General features: G+C 45.0%; 1 protein-coding gene across 1 annotated transcript in view; it reads left to right on the top strand.

Annotated features, from left to right (window-relative positions):
- The window catches only part of AFF3 (AF4/FMR2 family member 3), a 547,917-nt gene that overhangs the window by 447,621 nt on the left and 82,215 nt on the right, over positions 1-18,081 (top strand). The gene's annotated exons all lie outside the window — the stretch shown is intronic.

Below are 18,081 nucleotides of genomic sequence, written 5' to 3' on the forward strand. Positions count from 1 at the left end.
CTGGCCCATGGGGCTCGGTTGTTTGGAGCATCGTCATGTAAACAGAAAGGTCTCAGGTTTGACTCCCAGTCAGGGCACATGCCTGGGTTGCAGGTTTGGTTCCTGGTCCAGGGCATGTGCAAGGAACAACCAGTCCATGTTTCTCTTTCACATCGATATTTCTCTCCCTCTCTCTCTCCTTCCCTTCCCCTCTCTCTAAAATCATTGAGTGTGTGCTCAGGTGAGGATTTTAAAAAGATGAAGTCTCCCTGTGTCTCTCCACAATTGAAGTTCTTACTGTGTCAGAAGCAGCTAGCAATGTTCTTCCCCTAGCCAGCTGATGGGCACCTCCATGTTACCTAGTGAACTGTCACCACCCTCCCTTTCTTCCCAGTCCTTTTTTTGTGGAATGAACGACAATTGACAGTGTAAACAAGATCAGTTCAGCTTCTCCAAGGTAAAAGCTGTCGCTTGGACAAATTACCCGTGCACGTGGATGACAAGTGTTTTCTCTGTGGTACCAGGCTGAGCCCCACTGTGTTTATTTCAAGTGAAAAGCCTGCCCCATCACAACCATACAAGCCTGTGTGCTAAGAGTGGCTGCCACGTCACTTTCTGCAGTTCCTACTGCGATTCTCACAAAAGCTGATGACTGTAGTACTTCTGAGTCTGTTGGTAGAAGGAGGAGAGACTCTGGACCAAACATTTAAAATCCGACACAGTAATTCCTTTTTTTTCCCCTTTGGTTTCTTAAATAAGTGATTCCTTCAACAAAATGCACTGAGAAGCAAAAGAAAGCCCTCAGTTGACGATGTTACACCATTGCCAATGGTTACAAGGTTTCTTTTCAGGGTCTTGAAAATGTTGTAAAATTAGATTGTGGCGATGGTTTCCAAACTTTATAAATATGCTAAAACTCATTGAATCTCATACTTTAAACGGGTAAACTTTATGCTGTATAAATTATATTTCAATAAAGTAACATATATAGATGCAAAGTGTCGGCATGACCTCTGGTGTAATGAATCAAAACCTATTTGAGGAAAGTATGGACTCCCTTTGAAGACCGGGTTGCAAAGTACAATCAGAAATCAGAAACCAGGAGTGATAGATACATTCTGAGGCTTCTTCCCAAAAGATACATGGCCCTGTCCTGTGCAGAAAGTGGTGCATGGATTTTCATGATGAGCAACAATGTTCCCTTCGACTTTGTTCTGATATTCTCTCCAATTCCTCCCTGGTCAAGCCCAATAGTTAACAACTAGTAAGCTAGCATCTCAGCCCCTGCGAAGTGAAGAACACTGAGAAAAAAGGTCCATCCCCTGGAGACGGAGAGGCAGGGGCTCCCGTTGTCATTACTGTTATGAATTTCTCTGCCTTTAGATGTAGTAAAGCATTTCCCTCCCCCCTTAAATGTAACAGTTTTTCTGTTCAAAATTGGGAGAAGTCGACTAACTTCAAAGTAATGAAATGACTCTGTCTGCCGTTCTAGCAATGTGGTGGTGTAGCGCAGTCTTCTCTGTGTTTTTCCTGTTCCGTTTTGCCATATGAATAAATTCCATAAGTGCAAAGCATCTGTTGTCATCTGGAGGTACAATTTAAAACCCTCCTTCAGAATAAGGACTTAAAACATCTACTGAATTCATTGAATTTACACTTTTCTAGTTTCTTAACTTAGAGAATGTTAACTTATCAAAGGACAGAAGTCATTTTCTATCATCTTACTTAGTCTGTTGAATAAACTGGTATTTTCCAGAAAGTGATTTGTGTGACTCCGAGTCAGACCACTGCATGACTTGCCTAATATTCTGCCTGTCGGAGGAACCACCTCAGGGTGGGAATGGAACTGAGTAAAAATTCACTTCAGGTTCTGACCCACCCAAGTGAAGATCTAACCCCAGTATCTCTGGCTGCCTGTAGCCTGGTATTCATCTACTGTACATTCCTTTGCATAAACTGTTCTGGTTTCTAAACTATTACTTTTCAGTGTGTTATAGCTCTTGATATAAAATTCCATAGGCAGCTTTTTCACTTTAATCCTAGAAACATAGAAGACTTTTTAGTGTTAATAGGTGCTCCCTCTGGTGTTGAGCAGAACAGCCCAGTTGGCTGAAGTCACGCCAGCACAGGCTCCTGGTTTCAGCATCCTGCTAGTGTGCTCAGCTGTGGGCCCATCTCACTTCCATTTAGCCGTGTAACTGCCTGGAGTACCTGGTGGACACAAGGACATTTGATACAGGAGTTAGAGCAGTTTTGTTTCAAGATGTGCAACTTGATGGTAAAATAGGATTTGTTTGACTGGGGGTGTGGGGGTTGTGAGTTTACAGCACAGAAATCCTGTTGTTGTTCTCTGCCTCCAAGTCTCCGACACCGCACCTAATGAGACTAGTTATAAGGCAAAGGCGGCGGGGGGGGCGCTTTTCCTTTTTCCTTTCCTTTCTAAAGACCGTAGAAAGCTCATCCGTTCGAGGTGTCAGAGGGAAGAGACTATCCAGATGTCTTCTGAAGGCCAATGTTGTCTGTCTTTTTATTTCTCCAGTTTCCTGGTTTAAATAGGCATTCTAGGAGAAATTTAGTGTCTGGCGGTTAACACTGTATGCTTTAAAGTTTAGTGAGTCCATAATAATCAATACACAACCTTGATAAATTAAAACTAGGATATATTTCATTACCTAAATTTAAAAATCATCTGTGGTCAACCCCAAAGAAAACCTTTGGCCTTACTTAATTTTTTGTCTGGATGGGCTTCATTTATGATTCAGCCAAAACAGCTAGAGTGTCCATAGGTCAGCACGGAATCCAGTGGCAAGGCAATTCTGGGCTTCAGCCCATCCCACTTGCCACCCTGCAGCAACCAGAAGGGTCACGTGGAGGTGGAATGGCCTGCTTTTCATTCTTTCCTACTATCAGCTTTAGAATGTTTCATCTGTTTTATGCCATTGAGTGTCAGCTGGCATACCAGAGACCCAGTGATGCCCCAAATAATGAAAAGAATCAGGGGACCTGGGTGAGAAGAGGGAACAAAATTCTCAATATGGTAAACAAGCCAGTTACAAGAAAACCTCAGTTTCCAAAGGGACACTGCTTTCTACTTACTCCTTACACTGTGCCTCTCAAGTGTCTGTTCTTCTTATGGATGATTGTGTTGGGCGGGGTAGAGAGAGGCAGAGGAAAACAGGGATACATGGGCCTGAGGCTTACTTATAAAGGTGTGTCTAGTGTAGCCACACTGCACTGGGAAAGTGCTGCATTGCCAGGAATGTGGAAAATATGCAGAGTGCTGGAGGACAGGGAAGGATGTGTGTGCAGCACATGAAGTGCCTCTGGATATGATTAACTTCCCTTCCTAAGTAGTAAATAGCAGATAACTGTGATAAAAAAAAAAAAAAGAAGAACCTCTATGATTTATCAAGCTGAGCAACTGTGCATTTGCAGAGAAGCTGGAGGTCAATCTTGAAATCTAGGGCAAGATGAGCGTGAGGACATTGTGAGGACTCAGAAGTTAATCATCCCCTTGGACTGCCTCCATCTGTCTCAGAGAGACAGAACCTCTGCAGAGCGAGCAGAGATGCTTTATTGCAGCCGATCAGGAATTCATATTTGCTGTGAAACCTCAAGCATCATTTGCAGTAACTTGGGTTTTATAAAAATGGAGCCTAATTTCATATGAATAAATCATGTTCATCTAGAAATACGAGGAGCTGGGGGGTGCAGAATTGTGCTTGACTTAAAAAAAAAAAAGAAATGAACAAGAAAGCCAACATGAGAACAGTTGTTGGAGCGATGGCACTTGGAGGGCATGAACAGCCATGTGGTTAAATTGTGCATATAATCATCTTCTGAAATGTCAGCCTGTGACTGCAGAAATGGCTGCATTTTTATAGCCTTGGAGATACATCACCAGACTGTACCCTGTCAGCCCATCTGGCAATATTTCAGGCCCAGGATCCATTTATATTGAAACCCAAACAACTACCATTGATTTATTCATTTATGCCACAAGTATTTATTGAGCACATCCTGTGAGCTCAGCCGTGCACTATGCTGGTACGGGGTGCAGGGGTGAGCGGGAGCAGCCATGCACCTCCCCTCTGGACCTCACCGTCCAGAGGGGACTGGCTCATGCATTTGCTGCTCTCAGTTTTGCTTTCTTAAATAAATCTCACCCATCAAATATCCTCTTCCCATTAGGGAGAATATGAAATTAACTAAGTGAGGAATAACATAAAATGAAGAGGTTTTACCTTCCTCTGGGTCTGGTCTGCATCCGAGAGCAGGACTGGAAATGTCCCCAAAGGAAAGTGGGGAGAACTTTTAAGAAAGCTCTAAATTTCCAACTTAGAAGATGCCCAAGAGGCACACTGGAGAGTAAAGGTCAACCCTGGAGACCCACAGCAATCTCTGGTCTCTCCAATGCAAGGGACTCCTTATAATGAAACTCTTCTGGTAGGTATACCGTGTAAATAAATACTTCTTAAAGAGTTTTAGAGTTCAGAAGCACTGTCACATTGGCAACCACCCTGTGAGATAGGAAGGACTCATTTTACAGACAAGAAAACTGAGACTGGGGAGGTGATGTGATTCACCCAAGTTCACAAGGTAGCAAGTGGCAGAGCTGGGTCTAGACTGCAGGTCCTCTGACTCACAATGAGTAAATTTCTCTCATCCTTCATCACTCAGCATGGAAGCAGGCTCGGACAGGGCCGAAGGCAGGTGGCTGGTGCCATGTAGATTCTGACAAAGAGTTTACTCAGTCTGCACTAAAACTTTCTTTGTTCCTACTAGTAATAATGATCATAACATTTCTAGCTTAGTTATCTTTTATCCTTAGCACCTAGCACAGTTCTTAGCAATTAGGAGACAGAACAATGAACAAATGAATGAAGGTTTTAGGGTTAAATGATGGCAACTTTGGGCTTAAAATAGAAAATGCTTTCCTGAAACTATGGCTGTTCACTGCTGCAGCAGACCACCTCGGGGGCAGAGTTGGACAGTCGGGGGTTCATCACTAAGGGTTCAAGTGGGATCAATGCCTATAAGATGGGATAGGATTGAGAAGCACTATTAACTGCCACACAGGTGGGGGGGATGGAATATTTTTACAAATCAGTCCAAAAATAGGTAAGAAAGCCTCAAAAAAATTCAGAAGATTAAAATTGCAATTAAATTAGAGTGGATTAAATTAGAAATCCATAACCAAAGTGATGCCATAGAGAGCTTTTCTGCACTGTAGTAAAGCTCCTTGGGCTTCACAGTGTCCACAGGACTTAAAATGCCCCCCATCTTATCTCCACCAATTATTCATGCTTTTTATCCTTTATCCACTTGATGCATATTACAGTTCTGAGCTCCTACGCTGGTCTCCTCGGAAGACACAAAAATTCCTCCTCACGGAGCCCACTCTGCAGGAGCTTACAGTGGTCGAGGACATAGAGACGCCTGCATGACCCCTGTTATATGAAATGGGGACGTGCGCACACAGTCATCGGTCTTACTAGTACAGCAGTCGTATGTAGAGACTGCGCTAAGCATTTCACGTATGTGACTTCATTTAATCCTCGCAACTACCCTCTCAGCTAGGAAGGAGAAATTCAACATTAGGACCTGAAAGAGATGACATTTTCAGTGAAGTTTCATTTCATTTTCCAAATACTTTCTCTAAAATCCTAGTTAATCTGGGTTTCCAGAGATATATAACTTACCCAAAGCCTCCAAAATGATCTGACTCTAGTCTAGCTGCCTCAGTAACACTGTCCACACACACCCCATAAAATTAATAGGAAATAAACGTCACTCACAGGGTACAGGTATAACACTGAAGTACTCTCAGGGCACAGAGAAAGGCAAGCAGGTGGAGGCCTTTGAGGTGGGGTGTGACAGGTGAGTGTCATCAGGTCAGCAGGATAGAGAAGAGAAGGGCCAGCCTCCTCTACAGAAAGAACAGCCCAAGCAAGGCAAGGCTGAGGAGATGAGCAAGGACAGCAGGCTCTTCATCATTCAGGGTGTGGGCACCGTAGGGAAAGCTGTCTGGGAGCAGGCGGTGGGGTGTGGGTTGCCTAAAGTTCCACAGTGCTTCCCCCATGTGTGGGGTCAAGCCTCATCTTCCACAGAAACCTTAAATAACCAACTTATCTGACTCCCACAGCTCCTATTCTTTCAGCACCTCATGTAATTGCTAACACAGTCATGCTTCTACCCTCTGCTCCCTTTACGTATTTATGTCTCAACAGAGTAGAGAACAGGATACACATCTTGGCTTTTAGGTAGCTCTGCATACAAAATGACTGCTCAGTAATGACTTACCAACTGCCTTTCGAACAAGAAAGACCAACAATCCAAATTATGCCACTCATCCCTGCTGTCTTGGTAAGGAAGGAAGACATACCAACTCCAGCGTAGACATCATGAAGCAGACATGAGATTTTGAAGCCTTAAACTTGGGTTGGGATTTGTTTTGGGCAAAGCAGTCACCCATCTGAATCTGAACTTTCTCAGTTGCATAAACAGGATGATAAGAGTGTCCTCCTCGTTAGGTTTATGGACAGATTAAATGAGGTGATAAGTAGCAGAAGGGCTGTTGATCTAGCTGCATGATAGTAATTTAATCTATTGCACCACTAAGAAGTCACTCCCCAAGATACCATGAGGTACTCTTTAAGTCCTACCAAGAAGCTTAAAAACCAAGAGAAGAAAAATATTAGAGTATGTATGGATTTCAAAAGTGAATCCATGAATATGTGTGGGGCATGTTTTCATGCCAGCATTATAGAAAAATAATGTTGATATGTCCCAAGAACTACCCTTTACTGTTGCTCATTCAGGTCTTCAGTGAGGCTCACGTATGCCTGCGAGGAGGCGGCAGCCTGTCTCTTCCAAATCATCTTCCTGTTCCACTCTTAGAAAAGTCTTCTTGGGGCATTTCCTGACACCTGGTCCAGCTGATCGCCAGTGAACTGTTCTTGTTTTATTATTTCAAAGTAAATAATCACATTTCAAAAGCAAAAAGGAATTCTCAGATAACATGGGGTCTCAGTACAGAGCTGCCCGTGGGCAGTGAGAAGAGAGAACACTGAATGACAGCACTGTCATTGGGCCAGCAAGACCCATCTGGATTCACAGGAGTGGACGGACCCCCGTGGCCTCACAGCCCCTTCTGGAGAGGCCACTTCGGTGTTCTTCACTACCCTTTGGTGCTGTTAGCTGACTAGACGGCATTAACATCGTGAGCAAGTGCAGGTTATCAGGTGTAAAAATCAGCTTTTGAAAAACCCCCCTAGCACTAATTTCCACAATAAAACTGAATAGCTCCTGAGAAGCCATTAAAGTTCTATCAGGTAAATAACACACATTTAAAAGGTCCCAAACTTGTATTTTACACAATAGAATAGTGCAGCCTGGAAGAAACTGTTACAGTCTTTCTGAGTAAATAAATAAGTTGTATGAAGCCACTAATTGCCCTTTAAGATCATTTAGTGGGTTTGGGGAAGCCTGAGTATTAATATGGCCCTGATGTCTAGTCAGGGAAGACGCAGCAGGAGGGACCTCTGTGTGAAAGTAAGTTTTAACCCTTTAATTAGAGCCCACAATTGCCACAAGCCTTCAGGAATAGATGGGGTGACTCGAGCTAGGGAGGACTTAAAAGGGTTTGACTGCTTTAAAAAATGCTAGTGGTGAATGACTCCACAGCAGTGTGAATTATACAATTGGAAATGGTTAAAATGGTGAATTTTCTGATATATGTTTTATTTATATATATATATATATCTCGATATAGCTCCACAACAAAAAGTTAAAAAAAAAAAACAAAAACAATGTAGCCCTGGCCAGTGTGGCTCAGTTGGTTGGAGCCTTGTCCTGTAGCTGAAAGGTTGTGGGTTCAGTTTCTGGTCAGGTGCATGCCTAGGTTGAGGGTTCAATCCCCCAGTCTGAGTGCATACCGGAAGCAAGCAGTCAATGTTCCCCTCTCACATCAGTGCTTCTCTCTCTCCCTTTCTCCCTCTCTGAAAGCAATGAAAAAAATGTCCCCAGGTGAGGGTTAAAAAAAGGAAAGAACAATGTACATCTTTGCACATACTGATATTCCAAAGTCTCCAGGGTGGTCCCCTTCCTTATATGTCTAGATTGGGAAGCAGTTTTCTGTCATGGATTTGAGGTGCTGGTCTTCTGACCTGCACATTCCTTTCTTCTCCGCTAGTGGAGAAGACCTCTCGAACGTGACCCTGATTGCCTGTGGTGGGGACACCCACCGTCCCTCCCCTGTTCCTGTAGCCAGGGGTCTGTGAGCTAATGTCCACACCCCCTGAGTTAACCAGCTTGGGGAAAATGGAACCAGACACCCCCCAGAAGGTGTGACATATAATTAGCACCATACTTCAAATTACTTTGGCACCCGGTCATCCACACAGTGGCCCCTTCTCCTGGACTCACGCTCTCAGACTAAGTTGATCAACTTACTGGAGGTTAAATATTTAAATAGCAGAATTCTGAGTTACTTTTATTGAAATTCTTTGTCACTCTTTCATACTCTTTAAGTACCATGTCACTGTCACTTCTAGACCAAGAACAACAGCGCATTGTGTCTAATGTTTGTTCTTCATTTAATGTTTAATGAATCCAAAAAAGTTTTAATTTATTCAATAACAAGACATCTCAAAGTTGACATTAAGAGAAAGAAAACTGTTGTTTAGTTAGCATAGTTTTCAACATTTGTCATTGTTGTCTACTCCTTTTTAAAAAACTGTGTTCTTAAAGTAGAACTACACTTACACGTGCTCGAACAGATACTTAAATTCAGTGAAGCACTTGCAGTCCTGCACCAAGGATGCTGATTATTAGTTAACTAGCGGTCAGTTCTGTTAAATATGTTAACTGTTACACGTGAAGATAATCTATAGTCATTCCCCTCCCACTTCTTAAATTTTGTGCATGTGGTCACCATTCCCAGTGACCCAGATGGGAAAATTGAACTGAACATAAAAGAAACCCAAAGGCAATAAATACTATATTTTACAGGAAAAAAAAAGAAAATTCAAAAAAGATGCATTTTTAATACACATGCGTACTTCCCAACACATCACTGTCTTTAGACACATCACTCCTGTCTGCCTTTAGTAAGTAGAGAACCAGCTGCAGAAACATCTGTGGTGGCCAGGGGGTTAAAGCCAGTACATAGATTAGGGTTGTTGTTTTTTGTTTCACTTGTTTCGTTTTGTTTAAAACCAAACTGCTTAGCTGCTTTTGGTGGAAGTTTTTAAAATTGTGACCCCACAATTGTTTTTTGTTTTGTTTAAATCTCCTTTTAATGGAGAAAACTAGACAAAGTCTGGAGCCTTCTTTCTGTGCTTTAAGAGCCTTTCAGGTCAGCACCTCCATCTTCTCCACATCACCCCCACCCCCAGTAAATTCCTCCCAGACCGTCCCTGGGCCATTTCGCTCTTCAGATTTGCAGAGCCATCTGGAGCGAGGGGCCCATCCAGCTGCTAACCTTGGGCACAGAGACTTGCCCCTCCTCTCCTCCCTAGCCTCCCCCAGTCAGCCTCCCCATGAGCTGCTCCCCTGACCGCCCTCCTAGAGGCAGCCTTAAGCCAGCATTAGCCAAGCTGTCCGGCTGGCCTTTTATGACTGCATTTTGGAGCCCTATGAGCTCCCTGCTGCTATTGAAAGGTTAATGTGCTCCCTGTCAGCTGGAGCAGCCTGACCTTCCTGACTCCGTCCAACTTCTTTCCCTGAGCTGGCTCCCAGGCAAGTGACTGGCCATCCAGCTGCCACACCATGTCCCCCAGTGGCCTGTAGAGTGCAGCGCCCCTCTACCCTAGTCAGCCAGTGTCCAAACCCGGCCAGCTGCATCCTGTCATTCTGGGACATCCACCTGAGCTGCACATTCTGAGCAAATTCCTCAGCCTTGCCTCTTCTGCCTGTAATTTTCCTTGGCCTCGGGGTTGAGTTTTCATGCTGCCCTTCACCTACTGCTCCCCTCCTCCCGAGAGGCAGCCCTCAGTATGTCAGTGCTTATTAATTAATCATAAAACAGTTAGGTTAAATGTGGAAACCAAGCCAACTACTTGTGAAGGGCCAGACCATGCCCCTTTGTCCATTTCACAGACCAGGTCTCCTGCTGGCTGGCCACAGTCTGGCTAACAGACAGGGCCCCTACTCAGCCCAGATTAGGCCGAGAGCCAAAAGGCCTGCAGCTCTCCACTTGGCCTCCCGTGGCCCCACTTGCCATCTTTGTGACCTGTGAGCCAGAGCCACTCTGACTTATCTTAAATTGGAGACCATAACCCCATTCAGCCAACCAGATCCTGGTACTGGGAACAAAAGTCACGTGTGAAGGCACTTTTAGCTGTGAGCTCTGCCCAGGCACAGAGAATCAGGGTATTCACTCATTCTCCTTAAGTCACTGCCCCAACCAGGACAGCAGGCATGGGCCTTCATTCGCTGTTGTTGGATGCCAATCACAATGCCGAATGCTCACCTACCCTCTCTGACCAGGGTATGTGGTCCAGCGCCTTTGCTGCCCTCTGGCCTCTCAGAGCATACAGCAGCACTCTAGGGTAGGGCCATTGTCTCCACTTTATGCGTGGGGAAACTGAAGCCTATAGTGGTAGAATCACTTGCCCAAGATTGGTCAAGAGCTAGAGCTGGCTGACGCCCAGGTTTTGGGTGGCAGTACGGCCTTGAGCAGAGGGCCTGGCAGACCAGGCTGGTATCAAAGGCACACTATTTGTTGCCTGTTTGCCCAAGGGCTTCAGCCTTGCCCCACCCACTGAATCCTCTTAAAATAGAACAAAATCCTGCCCTGCCACGAGGTCACACAGGACGCAGGGCTGCTTTCTCTGATGTATCTTCAGAGCGGAGTCACATTTAATCAAAGGGAGCACTCCTTGTTCGCTCCACATTTGAACAAAACACAGGAATGAAAACGTACCCACCATGGGTTCACCGGGGGTGTGCTTCGTAGAACATTCCTCACCTAGTTCTGATCTCTCCAAAATGGGATTCCAACCCTCCTTCTGTGTTCTGCACTTAAAATAGATGACAGAAAACTTGAAAAGTGCTGTGGTCATGCTTAGACAGATTTATATGACAATGAAAGGAGAGCCAAGGCAACGTTATTTCCTGAGACTTATATTTCTTAAAGGTTTCCTTTTCCTTCCAGCTGGCTGGAGAAATATTAGCTATTCACTTACATTTCGAAATGAAGGCCAAATTTGGCTCACATCTCTACATCAACTCCATAGGCCTTTAAAATGTGAACGCTGCTCATATATTGTTCCTTGGGGCACCTTCATCAGTCACCTGATTTCCTGGCCTCGGTCAAGTACAGCGAAGCCCCAGGGTAGTGGAGGCCACACAGACTCTCTCTGGATGTCAGAAGGTTCAGTAGCAGTAGGGGCTCAGCCAGCATGGTTCCTTGTGCCCTCTCCCAACCCTGGCTCTGTCACAGACTCATTCTGTGACCTCAGGCCCAGAAGTGTTAGTTCTCCCACACCTGCACACATCCTTTCCCTTCTGTCTAGAACAATCTCCTTTCCCCTTCTTCTCATCCCTCCAGCTCACCTGGCCTACTCCTAACCTATACTTCAGGTTACTGCTCCCACAATACTCTCCACTTGCCTCATGGTGCCTAATACAGTGCCTGATGCACAGTCTTAACACATATTGGCTGACCTTATCTCTCTGAGCCCTTTTTCTGATCTGTTAAGTGGAGATAGCAATACTTGCTCTATCCACTGTGAAGTATTTGTCAGGCCTTAGGAGACTGTAAGAGCTATGTAACACATAGCTCTTCCACGTGCTACTCGGGCTCCTTTCCTGCAGCCGCCCACCATACTTCCATCTTCAAGACGTAGCTACTAGCTGCCTCCTTCTGAAATGCTTGCCTCCATCTCAGCTCCACTGAGAACCCCCTGTTCTCTAAAATGTCAGTTCACCTATTAGGTGAGTCCAAGACCTGCCAGGCCTCTCACTTTCCTCCAAGGTGTGGGCCCCTTAGCTGTATCACAACTGTGTGAAAAATGCCCCTGTGGATTCTCCCCAGGCCTATAATCCTTCCTCTCTGGCCTTATCTTCATTCGCTGATAGAAGTTCTTAAGAGAAGTATGAAGATGAGTCTCCAAGAGCTGTTGTAGATGTTTCTTCTGTTTTCTAACACCATTGCTATTACTTTAGTTGGTGTTTGACATTTTGATGTCTTAACTTTCCCCTTTTCAAGCTTCATTCAATGCATCCCAGTCACACCTTCAGTGTTATTTTTACCTCTGAGCTTTCTAGGGAAGATCATCTGTTGGAAGTCTTAATGCCCAAAACCCTTGTAGAGAACAGAGCTCCTGGAGGAAGTTTGGGTCTTTCTGAGTGCCCCCTCCATGACAGTCACATTTCTGGGTCACTTCTCCTCCACGATGAACAGTCTCCAAAGAGGAGGCTTGAGTGAAACATGTTGCCTGTAGTCAACCCCATCTATCTCTCCCTCCTTCTTACCTGTTCTCAAAAGGGTAAGCTGTAGCCAGTGCAGGAGAAAGGTCTAATAATAGGGTCTGAGGAGAAGAATTGCTTTCCAAAGGAATTTTCTACCTTTTATATATTATGAGAATAAAAGTGGCAACGATAGCAATGAACAAGAGCTGGGAAAATGGACTCGAGGCTTGCAGATAGCACGTTTCTTCAGCACAACACCCCAAGGATGGTGTGTCTCTGTTAACTCCAACATTATTCCCAAGCCAGTTCTGCTGAATTAAATAACATCTTTCACTGTTCTGTTGTCCAGATGCAATAGAACACAGCTGGGGGTGTGAAGCTCAGCTACTTTGGATACACGGAGGACCCTTTGGTACTGGTGTTCTCTATACCTACACTGAAAGGCAACTGAGACCTATTTTCATAGAAATTCTAATCTCTTTATATGACCACTTTAGGTTCTAAGTTAGCTGGTAGGTGTTCAGTCCTGGAGATGTAAACAACTTTTGTTTCACTGGGAAACTGGTCCATAGGCTCACTTTTCATCCCTTTCAACTCATTCTAAAGCTTTAAAATGCAGTATTTTAACCCTGAATTTTGTGACTTTGAAATAGACATAGATGATACTTTATCTTCCCTTTACTTTAATCTTCTGACTGTTCTTCCATCATAGTGTCTGTTGTATTACATTGCTCTTAAAATATAGCTTCGGCAACTTGAAAGATGACTTCCCAGGTTCCCAAACTTCCCAATCTGTGATTAATTATAATTAATCCTCTCACATGTCATTCCATCTGGGATCCTGTCAAATAACCCAGAAGACACTGCAAAATTGCAGGAGGAAATCACCTGCACAGTAGTTAATAGCAGTGCTGTTGCCGGGGCTCATTCATCTTCCTTAGTAGCCCATTCACAACCTTCCAGGAATGTTTCCCCAGTGCTTGGCACCAAAAGTATTTTTACGTTGGCTGGGTAAGAGAGATCACTAAACTTGTGGTTGCCAAGTTTAGCAAATAAAAATACAGGAACAATGAATAATTCTTTAGTGTATGTATGTCCCTAATTTTACATATTATTCATTGTTTATCTCAAATGTAGATTTCACTGGGCACCCTGTATTTTATATGGCAACCCTACTCAAACTGGATATATATTGTTAAATCCTAACCCAAGAATATGTTTTTATTGATTTTAGAGAGAGAGAAACATTGATGTGAGAGAGAAACATCTATCAGCTGTTCCCACACATACCTCAACCGGAGATTGAACCTGCAACTTAGGTTATGCACCCTGACCAGGAGTAGAACCTGCAACCTTTTATGGTGTACAGGTTGATGCTCCAACCAACTAAGCCACCCAGCCAGGGCCAAACCTCATTTTGATTGAAAGTGTGGGCCTGTTTGGAAATCCAGGTAGGGGAGGTACCATTTGCAGGTTGGAGGCATCTGGCTGAACTCTGCTCCCCTGGCCCCTGCTCCCACCATATGTATCCTGATGGAAAACATCAGACTTTCACTTTCTTTGAGGCATGGGCCACTGCCCCAGTACCATACTGACCTTTTGGTGCTATTTCTAATTTGTGTTTCACTGAGGTATTTGTGCCAAGTGCTGTCTGTTTTGATAAAGTGGAAGCTTTTTCTTGCTGCTGCTGGAGAGAATTCTTGACCTCTTTTCCACATCTGTGATGAGGCCAGAGAGATTTTTCTGTTGACCTCTAAGAACAGCAGGTGATGGAACTAGAGCATTACCTCCTAGCATGTGGCCACCAGGCTTCAAGGCTCTCACTAACATGACTGTGTTTGGGTGACACTTTCTTTCAAGCTCTGTTTCCTAAGCACTAGGATTCCCTTGGTTATCACATCATATTAATTATTCATTACCCAACTTTTTTCCAACAGTAATTAATGAGATAAGTTACACAATGGCAATGGTAGTAAATACTGTACAGTAATAGAAAAGCAATTACTGAAGTGGCTTTTTTAATTCAAAATTATGTTAATTACATGGGGCTTCCACTTATTTGAAATCCTGTCTCCACAGAGCCTCCTTTGAGCTTCCCAAACTGCTACTACGTTGGTTACCGTAGTTTGTGTGAAATTTTCTTCCACCTTTATATTAGTGAGTCACTCAGGGTAGCTGGGTGGATTACAGGCAGAAACTCGGCCCCCTCAGGTGAGCAGGATCTCAGGAGCCTGAAAGAGTACGCGTGGTGCACATTTTGACTTAGAGAAGGATAAAGGTAGAAGAAACCTACTCCCCAGGCAAGGCCAGCAACCCGTGGGGTCTCATAGAGCCCCATGTTCTGAACTCAGTTTAATACTCTGAGGTTGCCTTGTTAAAATTCTTGACATTTTGATCTCTGAATTTGTGTTTCATACGTGAAATCCAGTGGGAGAGAAGAGCATACCGCAGTAGCTTGGAGCCTTGGCCTGTGTGGTCCCTCCACCCAGAGATGGGCTCTCAGCTGCCTACTACCCTGCCTGGTACCCTGGCCTCTCCCATTGTTCCCTCTCCACCCTGGCAGGGACTGCTACCATCCTGCACTCCAGGGGGCATGGGCAAACTAAGGGTCAGGGTGGGGCACACACACCCAGATACCATGGTGACACTTTCTGCCCCAAGCTGGCAGTGCTGGGGTCCATCCATTGGGCAGCTCTTGGAGGGTGAGCCTCTTCCCTACCCTTATCCAGGTGCCTAGTATGTCCCAGTGAAGTCACAATACCCTTAGGGGTCCCCCTTCCAGTGTTGGTTAGGTGGCAGGCCATGGGCAGGGGGGATGATGCCCAGCTCGACCCCACTATCCCTCAGCCAAGGCACCATGTGACCAGTTCCCCAGGTGCCTGTGAGGGTCCTGGTACCCAGAACACACAAGAGACAGCAAATAAAACATGCTGTGACCAGTTCAGAGACCATGGAAGAAAGAAAGATGCTTTATATTTTAGTACTTGCAATGGCACCTCTTTGTCTGCTTTTTGAACAAGCAGCTCACATACTCATTGTGCAGTGGGCCTTATAAATGACGTGGCAGGTCTTGGCTCCAGGACTTAGGGAAACTGGGTTATTTTCCTTATTGAGCATCTGGAAAGGCCTGTTTTTTAAGGTTTTAAGATCCTAATGGAGTATTTTTTCTCATATACGCTCTGAGGTCCCAAATGCATTTTGCTGCTTGGAATTAACTAAGGCCCATGCTGCCAGGCATGCTTTGATGTCTGACTAGTTACCTCCTTCCTGCACTCTTTTCCTCCTGCTACCCAGCTTCTCCTGTGAACTCTGTAACTCATTTTATTTTCATTGACAAACAGTGGGACTACTTTTGAAGCAGACAAATTCTGATCAAAACAACAAAGCAAAGCTTCAAGGGGGAGAGCCCTGTAGGCAAGGACTATCTCTAGCATGTTCTGGTCCTCCTGCCTTTTCCCCAGAGCCCACTGGGGCCTGACTGGCTTTCCCAACCCTGTGGCAGGTGCACAAGGAAGAATGAGCTGCACCCTCAGGCCTGGCTGCTCCGGGCCCTGGTGCGCAGGTGTGGTCAGGCCCTGCTGGGAGAATGTCGTTAAGTCAGGTCAGGCCTGGGCCCAGCTTTATGGAATTGCTGTGTGATGCAGAATGACTGCTGCTCCTCTCAGTGGAAAGCTCATTCCTGGGGCAGGACTGCTCACACTGTGTGTGATGGTGGAGCTGGGGAGTCACAGAACTCAGACTTATTGGCACCATATACTCAGGAATAATAAAACAAATAAAATTCTATTGACCACATTCTAGTTTATGCCTTCCCCCCTTCTTTTCTTGCCACCTCCTCTCTTCCTTTCTCCCTCTCTGCTCAGCCTGCCCATAAAACAACCTTTCCCTTTTCAGCAAACCTTAAAAGAAACAAAGACCTGATTCTAATGTTTCTTTCCTTGAATAAAATGTTGTCATCACAATGTTCTTCTCTCAGGTCCAGTTCATTCTCAGCTTCTGCATGTGGGAGTCACTTTCAGTCATGAGCGTCTCTGCAAGCATTGCCTTGGGGGCTCAGCCTCTGCACAGTGTGCTGCAGGAGAACCCACCTCCCTGACCCAGTTACCCTCCACTCCAGCAGTGCTTGTACCAAAGGGGTTGGAGACTTCTGATTTATCATTTTTCCCGAAGAGCACCCCACCTAGAATAGTCGTCCTGTTTCAAATCACAGACACTTGCTTAGAGAATTTCTGTTTCGCATGGTACAAAAAATCAGTCAATCCCAATTATTTGTTCAGCTTTTTTCATCATCACCCATGTATCTAACAGAACATGTATCTAATAGAAGGGCTTCTTGGTGCCAGGCACTATAAAATCAAAGTAAGCCTACTTGGTTCTACTGCCTGGTCTCAGCCTGTTTTGACTTCTCCTTGCATGCCCACCCTCTGCATCTCAGTCTCCTGGCTGGCCTCCAGCTTCGTAATCCCCCCACTCAGCCTGGAGCCTGCCCCTTCTCGGTCCTCCCAGCTGAATCCTACCCTACACTGAGGGCTCTGTCAGCTGCCACTTCCTCTAGGGACTCCTGCCTGAAATCTCCAGCCCTCATTATTCTCTGGCCTCTAAACTCTTAGAGCTAAGAATTTTGTCTCAAAATTTAGCACTTGATGTGCACCGCCTTCTGTTGAACAGTGTCCCAGGGCCTTCAGCTTTGAGGACATGGAAGAACATGGTGCTTCCTGCCCGAACACTCACAACAGTGCCAGGTAGGGAGTGAGTGCAAAGCAACAGTGCAAGCCAGGGAACATTAGCAATTCTTAAAGGCAGAACAGTTCTTACTGACCTAAAACAAAAGTCGAAAGTGTTCTGGAAGTGATTGGCTTCAGGCAGATAATTCCTGTGGTTCATCCTTGAAGTCACTTTACCCACAGCAAGAGAAGATACCTGCAGCCCCCAACACAGTGCCTGGCGTACAAGAGACGTGGTACATAGTGGGCAAGGGAGTGTTTGTGATTCTCTAGACTTCTAGAGCAGCGAAGCCAGGAATTGGACGTAGTCCCAATTGTAACACAGTAATCCTACCTGCACATTCAGAGAGAAAACACAAGACAGCATATCACTCCTTACCTTTGGCTCCAACACTCTCTGGGTTTTATCTTGACCTACCCACCACTCACCATCCTGAATGGGGGAAAGGAAAAGAATTAACATAGAAAGTAATGTAGCTTTGCCCTGGCTGGCGTAGCTCAGTGGATTGAGCACGGGCTGCCAACCAAAGTGTCGCAGGTTCGATTCCCAGCCAGGGCACATGCCTGGGTTGCAGGCCACGGCCCCCAGCAACCGCACATTGATGTTTCTCTCTCTATCTATCTATCTCCCTTCCCTCTCTAAAAATAAATAAATAAAATATTTGAAAATAAAAAGAAGGAGTCTGCCCTATACATGGGTGCCTTCGTAACTTTAAAAAAAAAAAGAAAAGAAGAAAGAAAGTAATGTAGCTTCTAGTTAGAAATTCTGATATTAGGCATTTCTAGAAATAAGTTTTCAAAATGAGGTCACCAGGTTTTTCTTTCTAATTAACTATAGATTTAGCAAGGGACCTTAGACACTATCTACTGCAGGCCCGTCTCTCCATAGATGAGGAGGTAGAGACCCTCAGGAGCGTTGTTAGTGCAGCTATGACCACAGCCCAGGTGTGCAGGTTTTAAG

This window comes from Phyllostomus discolor, chromosome 6 (assembly GCF_004126475.2).
Source record: "Phyllostomus discolor isolate MPI-MPIP mPhyDis1 chromosome 6, mPhyDis1.pri.v3, whole genome shotgun sequence".
In the NCBI taxonomy this organism is placed as follows: domain Eukaryota; kingdom Metazoa; phylum Chordata; class Mammalia; order Chiroptera; family Phyllostomidae; genus Phyllostomus; species Phyllostomus discolor.